General features: G+C 38.5%; 1 long non-coding RNA gene across 2 annotated transcripts in view; it reads left to right on the top strand.

Moving 5' to 3' along the window:
* Positions 1-9,318: 9,318 nt before the first annotated feature.
* The window catches only part of LOC148316839 (uncharacterized), a 109,097-nt gene continuing 103,330 nt past the window's right edge, over positions 9,319-15,085 (top strand). The window contains exon 1 of one of the 2 annotated variants that reach the window (XR_015840227.1): positions 9,319-9,392. This is a non-coding gene — a long non-coding RNA (uncharacterized LOC148316839). The remainder of the gene's footprint in view (positions 9,393-15,085) is intronic. The other variant, XR_015840228.1, reaches the window with a different exon arrangement.

Genomic DNA, 15,085 nt, shown 5'->3' with positions numbered 1-15,085 from the left:
AACCTCTTTGTTCTCCCGCCGACCTTCATCCAGACACTTTTATTTGACAGCGAGGTGTGCCCTGCAACAGCCCATTGGAGCTGATGTCCCTATGCAGCCGCCAGGGATGGTGATTACGACTGTCATAAAGAAGCCCCGACTCCATCTCCTTGGTGCATAACAGTCGGGAAAACAATCGCGGGCACAAGTGCAAAAATATGCAACCGGAATGACAAAAACTCACCGGTACTGTTGCGCAACTGTTATGGCAACTAAGAGCCACTGGGAATTTCACATGGCTATCTGCTGTCCTCTGGGTATCTGATATCTTTGAGGGGAGTCTTAAAATGCCTCAGAGAGGTCGTCGGAATGCACAGACTGCACATGGAAGCGTTTTAGACGCCTGCAATGGGCTGGCCGCATGAGAGATGCAAGATGAAACATTGCTCAAAGTCCTCTTCAATGTATCTTTTGGAAGGAGAGTGTTAACACATGTTCCGTTCCCAGACTATCTTGCCATGCGCGTGTGTTTGGAGATGCAGTGTACTAAGCGTCGTGTCATGGCAGTAAGGTTGTGTAGAAATACGCCCCGGAGACTTCAGTCCTGGCTTACGTCCAGCTTTGCTGATACGTTAACAAGAAGAACTTGTTCTTATCAATGGGGCACTTTATTTCTGCTGTAAACATACACACGCGCGATCACACACGCGCTTAAAAGTGAAACATCGACACACAAAGCAGAGATATAGTCTCACAGGTTCCATCATTTCGTTGAAGAAACAATCACATGACGACTAATAATTGATTCGCAGACAGGCAAATACAAACGGGCCTGTTATATATATATATATATATATATATATATATATATATATATATATATATATAATATATTTATTTATTTATTTATTTTTTAATTATTTTAAATTTTATTTTAAATTTGTTAATGTTTTTCTTTTTTTTTTTTGCCTTTTTTTTTCTCATTCCTGATTTTTTTGTGTGCGTGTGAAATACACACTGAATATTTACCAGTGTTTTTAAAAGTTGTTTTTTTTCTGTTTCTTATTTTTATTTATTCATTTATTTTTCCCCCCCTCAATGAATTTCAACACTTACACTCCTGTCCTATTGCCCGCAAATAGCGGAAGTTCACTGTATCTGTAATTTAACGAATATGTGCCTTGCGGGCTAGTTTGACTTCAACTGGCTCAAATTGATGGGCAGATCCTGCAGTCTCTCGCTATCTGATGCATGTTGGAATTTTCCCATATTTGGATGAGGCACTATTCTGGTCTGCGTATCTCTGATTTCATTCATTTAATTTAGTATATTACACTGAAAAAGACATGCACTCTATAAAACAACACTGCCATGGAAACAACATTTTCAGAATATCTCAACGTGAGTAAGGTCTGATTCAGCATAAGCGAGACTGTGATTAAGAAGTTGGAGGTTTCTCATATTAGTCACATCATTGTTTTGGACTCATAACAATGTGGCTACCCAAAACATAACACTACTGCGTTGAGAAGTGAGAACCAGTGAGGAAAATAGACTTTATGCTATTTGGTAAGGAATGTATTAGGTCAGGACCTGATTTGGGAGTGTCTCTATAACACAAACATTATTGTTTGATTGCTTATCTTTCGAAATGATGATTATTTATTTATATATATAATAATGAGATCTAAGGTAAGTCTTCATTTTCATCGGGTTCTATTGTCTTATATCGATCGAGGTGTATGGCACTTGAGCTGCTGATTTGTGCAAATTCATAAAATAGCAGTAATATTCTTAGTAAGGTTGTTGTGATCCCCCCATGATCCCGGTTTTGTGCAAGATCAGTGCAGATTATCTTAACCACTCAGTTATCTCCCCATCTCCCGCCGGCTCTTAAATGTCACCAGTTTACTGATGTGCTTTGCTGTGTTTGCGTAGTATTTGCATGCATGGGATTACAGAGCCGGTTTTCTCACGTGTGTGTGTGTGGGGGTTTTTTTTTCATACAGTTCCCATACGAGTGATGGTCGGCGAAGGTGACAGCAAATAAAACGTGTCGTTCAATGGGCTGTAAACATTCGGTACAACAGCTCTGCCATGAATTTGACTTTTATGAACCTTATAATTTCCCCTTTCTTTGGTCACTGTTGACATCCTCAGAAAGGCAATAACATTATTTATGGATATCACAAAGCTTGTAGTGGGTACTTGGTTTTATTGGAGTACATGATATGACAAATGAAATGTCCACAAAAACACAAGATTATGCAATCAGTTTTTAAAGTATAAACTTTAGAATAGCGTAAAATTCTAAGGTTATCTCACGTATCTTTTAATGCCATTGTGTTGTTTGACCCCGGTTGTTTCTAAAAATGGGTACCATTCATAAAAACAACAACAAAAAGCCGGCAATTAGGTTTTTCAAGCCCGGATAAGGGTCAGTGAACGCAACACAAAGGAACATCTTCCGTTGCGGGATTGGCAAATGTAAACTAAAGTGTCAAAAGGAGTTGGAAGGGGGGATGCTGTGTTTTAAATCGATCTATCAAAGTAAAAGGCAAAGTAGGCATAGTTTGGCCAGATGGAAAAGGCCACTCGAATGTCATTACAGCTCCAAACATGCTAAGTGGAAAGGTTGAAAGGATAAAATTAATGCTCTTTTCCTTTTGTGCAGGCATTGCAAACGGTTTTTTTAAGCACACTTTTTAGACTTTTTTTTTTAAAATTTTTTTTAATTCATTCTGTTCATTTCTGCGATATTAACTCTTTTTTATTTGTGATTCGAAAGGTAGGGTGACTCAGGTTGTTGTAGTCAACATAATTGTGGGCATAATTCTTTCATTCAAAAATGTAAAAAAGTCGCTTTTTTGTAAAGTAAAAAAAAATAAAAAATTTAGGAGAGTAAGTGTGAAAAAATATTGGCAATAAATCTCAATGTGTGCATCATGAAAAATAAATCAACCAACTAGATATGCAATGCATTATTTAATCCGGCTATTGATTGGTGGATCTTTAAGACGTCTCGTCTCAGCATTGCATTAATATGGAAAGCAGCGCTTACTAAATGTCATCTCAGAATAAAAGCTTCTCATCTGTGGCAAGTGCAACATTTTCTGGATGGATGAGAGATTAATTGGGTATGTATATGTGGTGAATAATAACACGGGGGGGCAGAGGCATTGAGATAAATAATGATCACAATAGATTATATTAGTCACAGCAATGAATGCTGAAGCAATCCTCTTACTACAAGTAAACACTCTGTGTACAGTTTGTGGAAAATACAGCTCCTGCTCTTTAGAAGTACCAAAGCCAAATGGTGCATTGCTCAAGGTGTGTGTCATAATTATACAAAGAGTCAGGTCCCTGCGGAGGCAAGGTGTTAAATGTTTTTCTTCAAACAGATCATTATTCTTGGAAAAGCTTGTTGAATGACTTCATAACACTCTCATTTCTTTTTTTTTTTTTTTTTTTTTTTGCTGCGTGCTCAGATGCTGCTCTTTGCCTTTAAGTCAAGATGCTTTCGCACCCAGAAGCAGTTTGTGCAGCGCTCCAGCAAATATCCAGCAAATAATATACCACAAAAAATTGTGGTATAATCTAAAGTGATGCCAAGCAGCTTGAAGAAAAAAAACACCGTGTATATATATATATATATATATATATATTATTTTATTTTATTTTATTTTTTTCTTCCCTAATATGTATTTCTTTCCTAATATATATGTATATATTTTTCCCGAACACACACATTTATATATATATATATATATATTTGGAAAAAGTCCTCCAAACCATAGTCTGCTTTTCTGGTCCTGTTTCGATCAAAATTGGCCAATTAAAATGTCTTTTTAACACTAATACAGCCTAGTGTTTCCACTGACTTAAATAAAGATGATGTTGGAAAATCGTCATATAAATGAAGATGGCGAGCAATGCCATACAAATCATCATTAGTCCGACTTCTAACTTATCACGCCCATGCATTAATGTCCGGTAATTGCGCTGAGAGGCTTTAAAACTACTGATAATGGAATAGTAGAATATCTTTAGGATCAGTGATGTGATGTCCTTCCATTTAGTTCTGAGTGGGATTTCAATGTAATCTCCACATTTGGTCGGATCGCTCCAAAGTGGATGTGCCTTATTGAATACGGCACGATACAAAGTGGAGGAGAGATTCTGTAGCAGAGTAATGGAGCTGTGGAGGACTGTTTGCCTCTGCCCACACCTCCCATACATGTATAGTTAAGCCAGGAAGAATGCACGGGAAGTTGTAAGTATTCTAGGATTTAATTTGATCCTTTTTTTGTACGTGTGTGTGTGCGGTCATTTTATTAAGAAGAACAAAAACGTCTGCCTTTGTGTCAATGTTTATACACTAAACACACCACACAGCTGGGACAAAGGAAAAAAAAAAACGCCACATGGTTCACTTAGGCGGCCTGCAATCATCGAAGGACAACAAAAAAGGTGGGCTAGAAACGCCCGCGTGGCCGTGTTGCGCGTGTGGCCACGTCTCAATAGCACAAGGGCGCAGCAAAACAAAAACAAGCCTCAATACTCGTACAAATTCAAACATGCAACGCACAAACACATACTGGATCACATATGAGATGTTTGAAGCTAAAGTGATTTAAATCGAAAATCAAATTAACCGTTAATGAGAAACAAATACATTCGTGGCTCGAAATGATACTCCATGAACTGCAGGGTGATAGCAGGAGTAAAAATAAATCAATTATCCTCGGCTCTGGTTTTTAAGACATGTTCAGGGACATCCTGTGCTGGGATAACTTACTGCTGAGTTTGGGAAACCAAGAGAGGGAAATAATGACCATAATGAGGGGTTAAGTACATTTGCAATAGAATTTGTCTCTCCATAGTGTGTTCAGGCTTTTATGAAGGCAAATTGTCACCCGCTTTAATGTGTGCGGCGCTTCTGGGAAAAACTCCTCGAACTTGGTTCCCCTCCCTTGAAACAGTTTAGTGATCTTGTGCGGGCAAGTCAATAAATAGGAGCGCATAACTCTTGTCACCCCCCCCCCCCCTCCCCTTCCTCCTCCCCCAACTCAGCTTTGGCAGAACCCCTCATCTCAGTGCGACAGAGGTGATCGTTCCTCTGGCTTCCTTTCGATGGAGACCGCTGGGCCGTTTACACTGCAGAGTGCGAATGAGGGATTTCTAACGACTCTGCTCTCTGATCGTCTTCCAGTCGCGGCCGAGGCCTCTCGCCAAGGACCTTCCAAATCGACGCAACTACTCATCAAGCAGTCCCATAATTCTGGGGCAAGAGCCTCGGAAACCAGGAAGCGCAGCTATGCGAAGTGTTAACAGATGGAGTTTGTGCTTTTTTTTTTTTTTCTTAATTATTATTTTATTATTATAGAATTCATTTTTCCTTTTTCAAACACATCATCTTGATGACTGTGTGGAAATGAATATTTATGAGGACGCATTTTCATGGAAATAAAATTATGAGGTCCTGAGGAAAAGCTTTTTGGAAAACATCCACCATGTTTTGTATTTTATAAATGCAAATGACACCATGAATAGTCCAAAAAATGACTATGAATACAATTAACTAATTCTCCACTATAAATGGGTTATTAATAGCACAGTCTGGCTGCATCTTAAAGTAACCTTTAGACGTCTTCACTCTTTTGCCAATGACTTCACTCATAAAAAAAGATTCAGCACAAGTTAATAATTCATCTATCACCATGATTCTATGATTTTACCACCTCCTAAATGCCAGTCACATAAATGCTGTAGGTCAGTTCTTTTGAGAATAAATTTCATGTCACAGTGTCTATTTTTTTTGTGTGTTTTCTGGCAGCTTTGGCAAAAGCAAAAAGGAAGCCAGTGGAAACTGGAGAATCCCCAACCATAGTGCCACGTCACATTAGTTGTGTGCCATGTCAAATTATCCACTTTATTGCGCCGGAAATTAATATTTATTCACTGCAAATAATATATATTTGCTCATCTATGCCAGTTTAAGAAAGTGCCATTCATCACAAGCAGTGCATACTTTTTGACTCTGTGGTGTGCCATGAGATATTTTTCAGTATTTTCCTTGGCTCGGTAAAGACTGGCGAGCAATCTCAATGAAGCAAAAAGAAATTCAATTCAGGTTCTGACCCACAGCCCATGAATAAAAAAATAAATAAAAATTAATACAAATTAAATAAATAATAATAATAATAATAATAATAATAAAACAACCTTTAAAGTTACGGCATTCCAGGTTTAATTTTACACTCCCCTTCAAAATATTGGAACAGTGCGAGTAATTCCTTTACAGAGATGAACTGAAAAAAATGTAGGTTTGCCAAAAGATGGGACAATAAGATAAAAATTTGAATTTCTATTTCCTGGTCCTTCAAATTGGATATGACACACAACTTGACTAGACACTCATCTTAATATAATCGATATTTCTTAAAGCCTTGCATTGATATTGATTATATTAGATTTATACAGTTTACACAGCAGTCCAATATCAGATTTGGTTCTGATTTGAATCCACATTTGACAGAGGTCTGATTCAGATGTAAGGACATCTGAGTGTGTTTTTGCCTTCTTGTCTTGTTTGTTCCAAAATGAACTCCTGCTGCTTTTTGGTCACAGTCCCAAATGACTGTTCCCATTAAGATAAATGCTCCCCAAGAGTAAAGCACTCACGCAGCACTGTTGTCATGTCGTGTTTCTTTTTTTTTCATCAGAGCCAGAATAGTACCCTTTAAAGCCAAGCTTCTTAAGTAATTATTTTAACATTAATACAAAGCCACATGCCTCGAAGCATGCGGTACTGCAAATTGGGGCTATATGTCACATGTAAAATTTAAAAAAAAATCATGGAAGTTTTTAAACGTCACTGTTTTGCCGTTCCACAAACTACTACTTCTTTTCAACAGTGGGCACTCAGTCCAAATGTCCTCAGCTCCCCTTCCCTTAACACTTCGAACTTGCTGCATTAAATATCGTCATTAAACAGCGTTCATCACCTCCATCAATACTACTCGTCCTTTCAAAAAGGGAGCCGACTCACAAAAATGCACCATCAGTGAAAAACAATGCTGCATTCTTCGCTTTATGGTGCAACACCATTGAAATTTCAGTAAAGGAAAACAAATTCCACTCAAGAGTGAACACACACACACTTCAATCTGGACTAAAACAAGAGTAAAATTCCCCTGATAATAAATAAAATCATATAAACAGCCGACTACCCCATGCCTGCTCTGGTATTTGTTCTCGTAAACGAGGCCATTTTTTTATATACGGCGCTTTTATACAAATTGCATTCTAATTTAAAAGGACACCTTTCTGATCGCTAACAATAGCGGCACATACTTCAATATGCTGAGAAGTGTTCTTTAAATCTATATAAATACATTAATAAAATGATTATGATCTGGAAAAGGTTTGAGGTTAGAACCTTCAATAATTTCTACTTTCAAGAGCAATGGCACTCAAATAATTGGCAAAAAAAAAATATTTATCTGGCGATATTGAACAGTGAATAGTTGCTAGTGAATCCACAGTTTAAAAAAATAGAAATTCATGCATGAATGGAAGAATGAAGGACTTGATATTTTCTTATTTGTCTCAAGGATCTCAAGAATTGTTGAAACTAAAACAAGCGCAGGTCTTATTTCTGGGAGAAAAAATAAAAACAGAAAAATGCAATTTTAGATTTTCAGCGTGCATGCACACCATTTTTGTATAGCCCTGCACATATAACCTTGCTGGAAACAAGTCAACTTTTTGCTCAATAAGCCGCAGTTTTCTATGTTGAAAAAAATGTTGTACTGTGAATGCACATAAAGGTACATAAAGAGATTCTTAAAACAGTCCCTTTTAATACGGCAACAACTTTGCTAATAAAAACAGAACAGACCCAAGAGGGAAAAAAAAGTGAAATTTATTAAGTGTATTTTCTGAACTCTAGAGCGCCCCTACTGGTGAAAGAAAATTCCACAGAAAAGCCGCACTGTTGTATTAGCCGCATTGTTCAACATCTAGAAAAAAAGTAGCGGCTTATAGTCCGGAAAATACAGTGCATTGATAAATCTCTGCCAGTGTCAATCCAAACTGAACAATGTTACCGGGGTCTTGAACAACATCATCTTGCGCAATGTTGTAGCTGCTTGACATAAGCGATAGGAAGAATATACAGCAAGGAGAGTGAAGCACGATGTCACTGCATTGACCTTATGGGTGCTTTCGTCGTTATATTTTAAACTCATTGACTACCATTGACGGCTAAAGATGTTAAAGATCCATTTTTTTACTCGGCTGGTAGTAAATGAGTGAAAGAACATGTTGGACGGGGGTTGCGCAATACGACAATCGCAATCCTCTTTTTTTTTTTTTTTTAATTGGGAAAGAGGCCAAATACAAATATTTTCAAGCCAGCACACAGGCCTGTGTAAAGAGACCCACAACAGACCTTCCCACTGATCCAGGGCAAAATGAGCAACACGTTGGAATCTTCCAATTGGCTAGTAACAAATGGCAGTCGGAAGCAAATGCGTCGCTGATGTGCCCAGAGGGTTGAAATGGAATCCGGTGCCGGAATAGTGGCACACACTCAAAGAGAGACATTGTGTAGCCGTGCATTTGATTAGGTAAAGCAATGGAAACAATATTTTATTTCTGTATCTCTCCCTCTCACACGTCCTCAGGGCCACAGTGAGTACTTGTCAGGCTGAGCACGCACAACCAGATATGGCTCTACTTCAGTGTGTCAAGTTGCTTTCTCATCGTGCATATTTTCTCACGGTTAGTAAAATATAAAAAAAAACAAAAACAAGTGTCAACATCCTGTACACATGCAGATATGGAAGTCTGAGTGGAGTCCTTGCCATGTCTGATTTACACAGCGTAAATCAAAAGGAAACATTTAATAGGCAAAATATGTGTCCTAGGGTGAAGCAAAATCATGTAGTCATACATGCAGTCAAAGTTCAGGAGGTTTTCTTCATCCTTTGCGCCGCTTTTACAACAACTCCAAAGGCTAGAAATACATTCCGGACGATGTTACCCGAGACATTAGCATACCACACAACACCTCAGCATATCTCACTCGGCAAGCATCAAAGGATTAACTGAGTGTTTTGCTTTTGGTCGTTCTTCTAAGGAGCAACATGAAAATCAAAATGTAAAATGAAAATTCCCTAAACTAAGCTTGATTCAGAAATTCATTAGACGCCTGCATGACAATATTCACTTTGCCTCTTTTGAAAGTTGAAATGTATATATATATATATATATATATAGTCAGAGAGACTTGGGGGGAACCAAAATTTTGTTCCGCATCGTCGCAGTATTAGGACAGGTCTCATAATAAAGTAACACTTCCGCTCCACTTGTGGTACCCGTTGCTGTGCGTTAACTGATTAAAAGTAAGTATTCCGGTCGTGTTACGTATTGTTAACATATGTGTTCCAAATATGTGTTAATTGTTTCTCGTTTCGGCAACTTTTGCCGCGAGTATTGCCTCGTTTGCGTCGCCGCGGGTGGCGATGAGCTCCGGGAATTAGTCAGTGCCAAAAATAGAACAGTGCCGTTACAGCACCCGGCGGGCGCTATTATTGCCGTGTTGTACTCGTCATCGTAGCGCTATTGTAGCCCTTGTTACATCATTGTAATGTGAATGTGGATTTATGATCACTTTTTGTCTATATTCATATTAATTCGGACATATTATTTTTCAAACCACACACATACACACGCGCACACACACACACACGCACACCCCGACGCACGTATACGCACATATGCGCACCCACATTCATACACGCGTACATGCACTCACACTTTCATACACGCGTACATGCACTCACACATTCATACACGTATCCATACACTTCCAATTATATGTGACTCCCCTTGTTGGCATTAAAGCATTCAAGATATTGCACTGTCCTGATTCTCTGACCGGAATCAACGGTCCATACTGCTCCCTTCAGCTAGTGTAATTTCTAAGCTAATGTGGACAACATATATATATATATATATAAATATAAATATATATATATATATATATATATATATATAAATATAAATATATATATATATAAATATAAATATATATATATATAAATATAAATATATATATATATAAATATAAATAAAATGTGTATATGCTCATGTCAACAACATACGTGTGACATAAAAAGTAGTATGTTCTGATGCCACTAAAAACAATTATAATATTTTTTTTTTTAAATGACATTCACAAAATAGCGGTGCCACACTGTAATTTTGCAATGACGGCAGCACGGTTAATATAGAGATGACTGGTACGGCTTAAAATCATGACAGCAGGGTGGCGTTTTACCGCAAATATTTCACTGCAGATATTTAAAACAAGTGATCAATCACCTTATGTAGTCATCCAGATTTCTTTTAGTCAATCTTTGTTACATTTAGTACCCAACTGCGTTGTGACAAGCCTTGTTTGCACACACCGCAGGTGGCATCAGGGACATTGGTTTCCCTCGGCGCCGCAACAGAAGAGCAAATGTGAGCACTGCATCCAGACATAACTGGATAAAGGCTGCCTTGGGGGGGGGGGCTGTGGCACAAGTGGAAACACGCGCAGGAGCTAATAAGACTCCTACCCACAGTAATGTTGACTGTAACAAAATGAGGCCTCAGCATATGATCACTTTTGCAGGTTATTTGGTCTGTTCTGGGCCTAAATTGTTATTACGTTACATTCCTTCACGTTCCTAATCCTGCAATGGTTCATTGCTTTACAAGAAGAAAACAGACATTTAAAAATTACATTCTCTCACTATAAGTTGTATAGTCTGTACAGACAGCTAATTTAAACTATTTAATACCCCGGTTTTGTTACAAGACACCCTAGCCTTGTAAGGAAGGAAAAACAAATAAAAAAAGACAAAGTAGATGAGAAAGATTTTGTTTTCTTGCGGATTTTTGGGCTATCACGTAACCGTGTGCAAGTTTTATTGGGTGACGGACAAATAAAGAATAACAGCGTAATGTGTGGGAAGGCAGACAGTTGGTCTAAAAGCCTCCATCCATCCCTGAGTCATGTTTCACCAAGCAGTGTCAGGTCTTCCTTTAATGCGCTCCAGATGCCCTCGCAGGAAATAAAAACATCCCTGCCTGCACCTCCACGGAACAAAAGAACACCAAGCCCCATGATAAGATAATTGATTTCGGAGTTGTGTATAAGTTTTGTTGTATTTGCCATCTTTTCTTTCCACATGCAGCTTTGATCAAAAATCCCTACAGCTCATCAGCGCTCTACGTGCGCCCGGCATTTTCTGCGGGATGCGAAGTGCAAGGGGGACATATATGCATAAACCTCGGCTGACACGTCGGTTCGTCTGATGTGGCGTTTTCAAACAGATGCCCCTGTCTTTCCGTTGTTGTTGGGGGATATTCAATTTCTCTGCCTGATGTCTCAACACAAACAAATACCAACTTGTATATTTCCCCTTCCAGGTGTCTGATTTAAGCGTTAACAATCTTTTAGAGTAAATTGTTTAACGAATTTTTCATTGACTCTTCATCAACTACCCAGCAAAAACACGGCAATTAAAATATTTTGTCGAATTTTGCTTCCTCGATAGGATTAAACATCTCACCGACTATGCAGTGAAAACGTCTAAGAAACGACCGCCCTCAACTTAAAAAAAGTCAAGATAAATTATGCCTCTGATGTGGAAACTCGCGCATCACGGTAAAACACGTGGCGAGCATTTCTGCCTCCAGTCAAAAAAGAAGCACGTTTAAACCTTGGCTCAACTTGTCGAATTTGCCGTTTTCCACAGATTGGGTCTGTTTTCTCCTCAAACATGCAATATTATAGCATATAGATTGTCAACTTGTCGGTCAGTGTTTATATTTGTGATTGATTGGCAAAAGGCGGGTTTATACAGTTAAAACCGTGCCATTCTTTTTATTTTATAATTTTACCAAATAAGGGAAACAATTGCTGACGGAAGCCAGTGGAGGAATTTGCAGGTTTGTCTCATTGGCAGCACAGACCAACAGAATAAAATGCATATCAGGAACGTGTAACTGTATTTTCCGAACTATACGTCACACCGTGTTATAAGGCTGAGTGTCAATGAACAGGTTCATTTTTGGGAAATTTCCACATATAGAGCGTACGGGTTTATAAGGCACACCGGGTATAAGGTGCATCCCTGCACTTTAAGTGAAACAAACCAGTACAGTAAATAAGTCAAATTTTCACATCCATACATAAGGCACACCTGATTGTAATAATTATGAGAAAATTAAAGGATTATATACGGTTGTCTAAAAAAGAAAAAAAAAAAGCAGACTTTGGCAATTAATTGAACTGGACTAAAGCGAAAAACTCTCGTAGACACCAATGATTAATTTGAAGCATAACACCAATTTTGACAGTGTGTCTCATTTTTTTGGCATTTTTTTACTAATTGGAATTTAATTGACATACGCGCATGTGCACTGTGCACGGTCACGTTTTACTGCGCCCCTGTCAACAATATACAGGAAACTTTTCTCATAACATATTCCATTTCTAAGTGTTGCAACAAGAATATAATTATTACTTAGTGCTAATATAATAAATACAAACATAATAAATGTGCACGTATTAGTGCAGCTTTATGTGATTAATTTGTATTTGCCAGAGTTTGGGCACGACCTGATTAATTTCTGTCATTAACCCTGACCAAACACAGGACATGCTCATGCACAAGCCATATTCATCTTAGGAGCGAAAGCACATTGCCTGACTCTATGATGAATTTCAAAGGCCCACACTGACGAGGGGGAAGATTCTGTCCTTGTAAATACACCCGCAAATGCGCACGAGTGAAACTGACAAGCCGATAGTTTTCCCGGTGGAATAGAGTCGAGCTTGTAAAAGGTGAAGAGGCTGAAGAAGAAAACAATTGGTCTTAAATTATCTAAGCCAGTCAAATGGGGAAGTGGGTGTGGCCAAAAATGAACCGATGCGGCTCTCGCTCCAGGCCAGGTCTGCTCGAAGGTCATGTGAAAGTGGAATGTGGTTCAGCTGGATACTTGCCTGCGGCTATGTTCAGTCAAGAAAGCTTATTTTTCCTAAAACAAAGAGAAAACTGTATACCACCTGGGAGGGATTATTCCTTTCTGCATAAATAAAGTGGTGATTATTTTTGAATAATTTGGTCTTGAAACATGTGTCAATGTCTTGCCACTGGGCAGGATATTTTTTTTATTTGAACTTGTATTGTTTCGGCCAAGTTCAGTAGGTACAAAGCGAGTGGGTGGGCGGAGAGGCTGGACAAGCAATTACTGTATAATTACCGTGAATCTTTAGAGACAGAAGGAATGCATCATTCAGCGTGCACCTGATAGCAAGCAAATAAGCGAGTGACATGTAATAAAATAAGGGTGTAGCGTGCCAAAGTCCTGATGCACAACAAATGGAAACAGCCACACACACGAAGAGTAAAAAAAATAAAATAAAAGTGACAGTTTGACTGACAGTTTTACCAGATATAAATAAAGTACCACTTTGTACTAAAGCGTTACATAATAAATCAAATTATATTTTACCCCCATATGAAGACTATTTCATTTTTTTTAATGTCATCCTGAAGATGAAGCTTAAGCAAAAAACAGGAAGTCCGGGGAGTTGCATAATGCCTTTTGTGGTGTTTAGTTTAGAAGTGAAGTTTTGTTTGGATATCGCAACAATAACTAAAAAGATGATGTCATTCTGTCTGCTGAGTGAAAGAGTGTCAAACAAAGGCTAAATACAGCCAGACGGAGAGGATTAACATGAGGAAGGGACGAAAAAATGACGAATATTTCTAATGTTTACACTGACAAAATGGATTTTGGGCTGATCACGATTGGAATCAGACCCTTCTTAATCAAGTACGATGGCAAGAAATAACTGCGAGTTATGCTTTTGGGGGTGGTGAAATCTGATTCAAATCAAATTTCCGAGTTAGCTTTCATATCTAAATCTGATTTCTAACTATCCCTTTACGTCACTCACAGGATATAAGAGGGAACACATGACAGTGAAATCATAGCTAACTGCTGCACGACATTCATCGCAATCAAAATGCTTTCATATAGCACCGTCATCAAATAAATGTTTTGACTAGTAGCATTTATGATTTTACGAAAAAAAAAAAAAAAAAAATCTTGCTCATACTGTGGGTAGTGTGCACCGATAATCGAAACACGGAGCACCACATACATCATACAGAATCTTAATTTGGTTCCTCCAAATCTCACGTGAGCTCACCAAAAGGAATAACAGCCACTCTGGGATGTGCGATAATGTTACCCAAATGTTTCCGAAAAGTTTGAAAAAATGGCGAGGTTTTCCAGAAAATACTTTTTTTGCGCCCCAATTTCAGTTAGGACATTTTTTGTGTTATTTACCGCTGCGACCTTGCTCGTCACTGGGAGTGACTCACAGAATTCGATTCACGCCGATTTCATATTTAAGAATGGAATACAATGATATCCACCACACAGCGGCAAATTGCAGAATCTGCCCGATGCCTGCGCTTAAATCAAATCCACCAAAATCACTTTACACCACCTGCGCCACAATTTAGACCAGATTTTGCCTGATTTAAGGTCTAATTTATCTTCTGTCACCAAATTTCTGGTGAAGAAAACTGAATGTCCAAGCGGGTGGTTGCTCAAGTTGCTCAATTTCCAAACACGGTTCACTAGACTTGCCCGAGGACTCGAAGCTGGAACCCAGGTCATTTGTACCCCGATGCTTTCTGCTGATTGGCCGTTCGCTAAAACTGATGACATGCACTTGGCTGACCTCAAATGAACTGAGAAAAGAACGACTCACTTTAGGAAGTAATACCCTCCCTCACGTTGGCTGAAAATATTCGTTTTGGGGAACGACACATCACTAATCGCCAGGCCTTGGCGTAGGTCTGAGCTTCCACTTTAGTCGAGTATGTGACAGGATTATAGTCGAAGGAAAGACAAATAAACTAGCGCATTTGGAATCTCGCAAATAAAATGCGACTGCTTAGCGTGATTTATCTCTCGGATAACTGTAGACATGCCAGCAAATTCATGTCAAATAAAATTGTGA

The sequence above is a fragment of the Idiotropiscis lumnitzeri genome, chromosome 21 (assembly GCF_059441095.1).
Source record: "Idiotropiscis lumnitzeri isolate Australia: NSW breed Sydney's pygmy pipehorse chromosome 21, RoL_Ilum_1.0, whole genome shotgun sequence".
Taxonomy (NCBI): Eukaryota; Metazoa; Chordata; class Actinopteri; order Syngnathiformes; family Syngnathidae; genus Idiotropiscis; species Idiotropiscis lumnitzeri.
This window is presented reverse-complemented; position numbering and strand designations above follow the sequence as displayed.